Here is a 7,261-nt window from a genome sequence, read left to right as displayed (position 1 = left end):
TCTCTCTCTCTCTCTCTCTCTCTCTCTTTTCCCACTTGCTTTACCCCTCCCTCCCTCATTACAAATCTGTGCTTTTGCATGCTATTTCTTGCTCTCTGCTCTCTTCCTTTCTGTTCTCTTGCTGTAGTAAGGGTGCTCCCTCTGTACACTGTGAACTGGTAGAAAGAGTACAAGTTCTGGAAAGGGCAATTGGGGTCTTACTCGCCCTTCAGAGCTGTCTTCCTCCCCCATTTTCTGTCTTGCTTTCATGAGAATAATTTTACTGATTTCTTTTTTTCATACATTTTGATGAGGTTGCCAGGCTGTTGAAGCCTAGTTTAGAGTGTGTGAACAGCATAAGACTGTGATTTGCAGTACGTACATGTAGACTTAATCTATCATCCCAAGGAGCTCATTAGTTTCCCTACCAGAATGTGAGAATAATGGTTTCTCCTTTGTGTTCTAGGTCCTTTGTGCGGAACAGGCTTTGGTTTTCTGTGTTGCTGAACTTATTCTGGCACACTCTGTGGAACAGTGTATACTAAGGTCCTTCTTGCAGATGATTGACCCCAATTTTTTAGTGCAAGCGCTTGTGTGTTTGTGTGTGAGCCGGTGCCTGTGTGCGTAAAGTGGGTTAGAGTAAAAGGCACTTGTTGACATGGTATTACTTTTACACCTCTCTAGAGTTCGGCTAAAGGCTTGCCTTGTTGGAAACCAAAAAGGAGGGGAGCATGAAAAAGAGCTGAGAAAAGAGAGCAGTTGGACGGGTGGGGGGCGGGGTAGTGTGGAACTGTCCAATATATCCTGTAAAGTTGGCCTAGGCAGTGAGGCTTGGAGTATTGGTCTCCATAAAAGACGGTGGTTTCTCTTTCCCTCAAGTCTCTCTCTCTCGCTCTGCTCTCTTCCCTCTCCCTTTTTTTCTTTACTTCGCCACCCCTCCATCCCTCCCTCCCCCCACGGCAGGAGTAAGCGTATGACAGTGAGACAGTGCCCTGCCAGCCCCTCTGGCAGAGTCATCATTCTTAGCAGCACTAAATCACTACCTCTACTAGCTCAACAAACATGTCACACTCTCAGAGAGAAAGAAGAAGAAAGAGAGGAAAGAGGGATAAAATGGTATAAGGAGTGAGGGTGATACTGGGTGATGGAAGGCAAGGAGCAAATAGAGGGCTTTGGTTGTGCACGCATAAGCGAAAGCAGAGCATGTATGGAACTGGGGTATCACTTGAAGCTTTTCTGCCAACCCTGAGTTCATTAAGGGCTGTTATTGAGGACAAGGGCTGGGCTGAAGGCAATGGACCAAGGTCAAGAAAAGGATGATTTGAAAGGGTTTAATTTTGGCTGCACCCCAGGTTTCCTCCCCCTTTCTGTTGGCTTCCACATGGATCAGAATGGTGCTACACGTTGACATTGACTAATTTAATGACTGGCTCCTTCATTTAGTATAATTTGTTATATACATGTGCCTCCACAGAGAACTAATGATCTTGTCATCACATATGCACTTTCCTTAATGTGTATGTTTGTATTGCTGTATGGATACCTGTGTTTATTTTAAGTTCTATGAAGCGAGAATTCATGGGCATAAGTGATTTTCACACATTAGAAGACTAGCCAAGGTGAAGGATAAATGAAATTTAGACTAGCTGTTATCAATGGGTATTGCATTACCTATTGAAGATCAGTTTAGAAGTGTTGTCTTGTCAGTGCTTTACAAAATAAACTTTATTGCCTGCAGGGATCCCATAGGCAGTTGTCTCAGGTGATTGGCTAAATTTTTCAGACCCTTCAACCTTTGCGAAGGCCTTTTAGATGAACTTAGTGATCCAGTATATTCTAGACATGACATTAGTGGTGTAGTAGGTCCATTGGAGGGTAAAGGGTATTATGTGTGTTGCTGTTTGTAGCATGCCAAAACACAGTCAACTACCCAAATTACCTGTGTGTGTGTGAGAGAGACTTTGACTGTGAATGTGCATGTGTGTATTTGCAAGCACATGTGTGCATAGTTGGTGCTAATAGAATTCTGCTGTCCAGCTCACAGCTGTGTCCTGCTGATGAGTCCCAGGAGGCCCCAGCATGTGTCTATGGTTACTATGTTGAGGCTCCAGCATGAAACCATGTGTAGATCATTACTCTCTCTCTCTCTCTCTCTCTCTCTCTCTTTCTCTCTCTCTCTCTCACTATCTTCTACTTCTAGTTTGTCTTGCTCCCCCTCACTCACCCACCCCTCTCTCTCCCTCTCTTCGTTTCCCCTTGCACTGCCAAAGCTCCAACTTGTGCCACTCCACACTCGTCCCAAGCTCAGCCTCTGTATCTCTTTAGCTGAGCCAAGTGGGTATTTCAATACCAGAGATTTGCAGCGCTCTGCTCACTGGCCTATATTTAGAAATGGGTTTATGCGATAGTTATTGTGTGTTATTGCAGAGTCAGGGAATGCAAATGGTTTATTTTGCAGCAGGCAGAGAAAAACACTGTAAGTGCTGGCAAGTTCACTTAGTGTATATTGGGTATTTTAACCCATGTAAATTTACACGGTGTTGTGTTACAAAGAAATAATACTACAAAGAAATAAGATTCCATTTCTACCTTATCTTGCACTGTACATTATACAATAATAATAATATACAGTTCCTTTGCAAGGCCAGTTTGAAGAAAAAACCAAAACAGGAAGACTGAGAAAACAACTGGCTAAGAAGGCAATTTTTGGAGAAATAAAGCACAGTACAGATAAAGACACTGTATTTTGCAAGGTCGCTGTTGTTAAAGTGTAGGATTGACTTTGTTTGACATGTGGTCATTTCTTTTTAAACTTGCCCAAGATAGTGTGTCAAAGTTTGAGTTTAAAGTCATATCTCACATCACAATATATTTCTTGTAGATAGTTGCAATTGGACCTGAACCTATATCTCGGTGGCCAGTACCTCCAGGGTGATTTGTGAGTGTTGACTGTGTGTTTGCGTAGCTGTGTATGTGTGTGTTAATCTGTGTGATCACACAAGTTTAGACTATGCAGTGCGACATTTTAAAGCAGTTTTTTTAGGGGCCTGCGTCTTCATTCGGTTTGATAATATGTAATTTGATACAGGACGTTAAGCTTTATTATAAAGCACAGTGCTTTAGATGCTCCTCATTTTCCTCCTAAAGAACATCTTGATAATTTACCTTTGCAGTCTTATGATAAATGATTCATCTTCAGGTAATGCTTATAGACTTATTGTGTGTGTGCACATTATATAAAAACAGACCAAGAATACTGTCTTGTTGCATCAACAGATTGATTACTTTCATAGAAACATAGAATTAACTGTCACAGTATTGTGACAGTTACTGTAACTCCTCAGTTAAACATGGCCACTCATGTACCAGTAGTTCAGTTCCTAGAAAGAGCATCATCACTAGAAAATATGTAGTGATATAGATCACGTAGTCCATCACAGAGACCAATTCTCAGCCAGAGTAATTCCCACATATAGGTCTGATCAGTCCTGGACATAGACCCAGCTTGTCCTTATTCTTATAGTCAACCCCATCCCCCATCAAGGGGTCACTGCAAGCTGACATTTACAAGGCCTCCTAATCTGCTGAGAGATTGATGAACCCTCATCCAAAACCTCCTCCTCCTTCCCTCAGAACAAATGGCTTTGCTTTTAGTTTGACTCATGAACAATTTTTCATCTTTTAGAATTAGTTTGGGAATGGGTTTTGTCTTGAAGAGTAGATTTGTGTCAGAATTTTCATACATATATACCTATATATGTCTGTTTATGGCTAGATACTTGCCTGTATATGTCTAGTGTCCATTACACTCAGACACGTGTGTTGTGTTTATTATATGCAGCAAGTTAAACTCTGTACCTGCACTGCCAGGTCCTGTCCTGCACACAGACACACAGGCAAACTGAAGCCAGCTGGCTTTGCAGAGAGTCTGCCATCTGTTCTGATTTATGTAAGACTGTTAACCCTGGACTAGGTTGGCTCCCACTAGCTCCCACTAGCTCCCACTAGCCCACTAGCACAGTAACAAAGTAAAAGAAAAAGTAGCCGTGTACACACTAATTTAGGTTTAAACAATGAGGGACCTTTAGTAGCAATATCTGTGTTATATGTTATAATGAGATAAACCAGTACTTTTATGACTTGGAGCAAAATAATTTCATGTTAAAAACTGCTTCCTGACTAAACAATGGCAGTTAGAACAGTCACAGATAGATGGTCAAAAGTAGGGAATGAATGATATACGAAAAAACATAATTTCACTACTTTGTCTGCAATATATATTACAACATAAAAACGGTTTCAAAATTTGACCAGATATATGCAGTTTAAATTGTCAGTGGCTCCATTTTCAAAAATAAGTATGGTCATTCACCACGCAGGCACAACATTTTAAGTTTTCATTTGGTGAGGAAACATAGCAATCATGGGATCTTGGATGTTGATATGTTTAACCCACTTTTAATCATTCATACCACACTGTTAGTCACAGGTTAATACTAGGTCCATGTCATTTAAAGTGGATGATACAATTTTGTTTTTACACTACAACTCACATCTTTTTTATACCAAGGCCTCAGCACTGCTGTAGCAGCAAAAATCAGGATTTTAGTAGGGTCATGGACTCAGGTTGACCCATCAACACTAATGGCAGTTACAAGTTTTTGCTAGATGCTTGCTTCAATGTGACAGGAGTGTCAGGGATGAAGGGCTAGAAAAGCACAGAAAGTCTGGAAATCTCATGCCCCCCTTCTGATTAGTATGTTGTTGACTTGCATTAGGGCTGGGGGGGGGGGCAGAGAGCGGTCAGGGCAGACATATTTAATGCTTGTGAAGTAATGGGGCTGAATCAGCAGATAGCTCCACTGGGAGCCATTAGTCCAGACATGTGTCATTAACCCTTTCCCTGGCCCGAGCTCCACCCCCGCCAACCCCCACTCCCCTCAGCCCTGGCCATGAAGACCAGAGCACTGTTTCAGGTGGTGCAGATAGAGAGAGGGGGAAGGGGTAAACCAATGGCACAGACGCACACTTTCATTTTCTCCTTTGACTTTGTTTCTAATATTTTCCCTGCTCCCATCTCAGTTTGTGTGCTTCTGTCTTTTTTGTGCTATGTTTTTTAAGATAATTTGTTTTGTGTCTGTTTCAGTCAATTGTCATTTTCACCAGGCAAGTCTTACATTCTCCAGAGCAACTTAAAATAAGGGTGTTTGATAGATTTAAGGTTGTGCTCCACAAAACATCTATATTCTGTGTATTAAATACTCACCCTTTAGACTTCACAGGTGGATGTAATAAGAAGATATATATTGGCTGTGGTCTGCCTCATGTAAGCTACAATGGATTTTAATAGTTTTCACAGTAGAAACACTATCAAAATGTCAAAACTTCTCAAACCACTCCTGCAGCATAATCCACATCTTTGCTATCCAGCCTCATGTTCAGTATGTTCCAAACACTCCTATTTTGGCCAAAATATGTCTAAATGCACAGAGTCCATTTGTAGTTATTGCAATAACTTCCCTGTGACAAACGGAAATAGCTCACCGTGCAAGGTACAAACTTGATACTTTAACTTTTTTCATTCTTTCTTTCTGCCATGAAAAGTTGTCACTGTTGGAATGCATGGTAACCAACATAACTCAAGCTGAACACAGACACTGTTTTGTGGAAACGACAAAGCTCTTAACGTTCAACAGCCACCTTTCAAGCCTGCAAGGAATGAGTATTTGATACTAAATAGATGGGTGGCGTGTCACTTAAATTGTGGGGTGACAGTTTTTGAAAAAAATCAAGGAACAACCCAAAAAAGGAACAGGGTAGAGTTGATTGTATGTGTGTAGGAAGGAGCAGAAAGGAGCACACAAACAACAAGAGGCAGAGGGTGCCTTTAGTAACAAGTTTGGATTATAATTTCGGGGGTTCTCAAAGTAAGAACCACTTTGCCTTTGAGCAAATTTTTTTTACGTAACCTTTTTGCAGGCCTCCCCATGTTGGCACCGGCTGCAGGGCAGCAATAGAGAGAAGGGGCAGGCCCATAACACCTGCCAGTCTTAATGGTAAACATATGTCGGGAAATGCAGAGAGAGTGAGGAGGAGGAAAGGAGGAGAGGGCAAGCACACTCCTTAAAGAGGCTCTAAAGAGGCTGTGCGTTCGTAGCATGTGTGTGCGCGTGTGTAAATGTGCCATTGTCTGCAGAACTGTCAGTGCATCTGTGTGGTATATGGTAAAGGATGGTGAATGGTAGAACAAGATTATCAAATTATTGTGTGTGGTACTGCAGCATCTCACTTGGTCATTTTAGTTAGTTAGCTTAGTTAGTCATTTTAGGGTTCAGCACTCAAGGGTTTGTCACTTACATGCAACTAACGTCTTTGAGTTTGAGTCACATTAACATACACACGTCGGCACACACAGCATGCATGTGTGGATACTTTGCTTGTTGCTCGAAGTGATCATCACAAGTGTTGCTCTGCCAGCCTTGGTCCCCTGCCATTTCTTTGACACAAGTACATGTGTGGGCATGTCTGTTTCTGTCTGCATCACAGCGTCTACCTACACTTACATGCACAGCCATGCGTTGCTTGCTGCTATATGTATGTGGTCTGTTTGTATAAGCTCATTGTAAGTTTGAGAAGTCTCCCCCTGTCCCCCTCTCTCCCTCGGCTGAAAACTAAACGTCATGTCCGCTACCTTCTCTCTGGCCACAAAGCTCCCCATTATGGACACACAGGGTTCAGTGACCAGAGACTAGACTCTCGCAAGATGAAGGCCCAGACCCACCTTCCACATGCCACTTTCCCCTCCTAAAGCTTAATTTTGGTCTTTCTACACTGTCTGTGCATGTTTCTGTGCAACTCCTGCATCTCATTCCAGCCTTGTCCAGTAGAGCCCCTTTTGGCTGCAATAAAACCAGTTGCCAAATCCACTGCTGCTGACTGATTCACCTGCTCCTGCTGCTCTTCCCCTTTCCCAATCTCTGCTATTCTCTTACAGTTTTTCTCAGTCGCTTTGGTTCATTTCTCGAATCATCCTCGACATTTGCAAAACAGTAAGTGAATTTCTCAAAACAATTCGTACAAATAGCAAAACACCATGGATTACCTGCAAAAGCCAGTCTCTTACTCAAAATCTTTAGTTCATCTCTCAAAAGTAAATATCTGTGTCAATGAACATGTCACTGCCATCAGATGACAAGTCCTTGTGTTATTGTGTACGGATAAGACAGTCAAATTGCTTAGTCGTGTTGTCAATATAACAGTTTACTCTGGAGGGATGTTCTGA

General features: G+C 42.1%; 1 protein-coding gene across 3 annotated transcripts in view; it reads left to right on the top strand.

Moving 5' to 3' along the window:
- ift80 (intraflagellar transport 80 homolog (Chlamydomonas)) overlaps positions 1 to 7,261 on the top strand; it is a 37,896-nt gene that overhangs the window by 14,686 nt on the left and 15,949 nt on the right. The window lies entirely within an intron of this gene.

This window comes from Seriola lalandi, unplaced genomic scaffold (assembly GCF_002814215.2).
Source record: "Seriola lalandi dorsalis isolate HSWRI2012SDOR001 ecotype SW California unplaced genomic scaffold, Sedor1 jcf7180002054276, whole genome shotgun sequence".
NCBI classification, from domain to species: Eukaryota; Metazoa; Chordata; class Actinopteri; order Carangiformes; family Carangidae; genus Seriola; species Seriola lalandi.
Note: the sequence above shows the minus strand (reverse complement) of the source record. Positions and strands in the feature narration are given on the sequence as shown.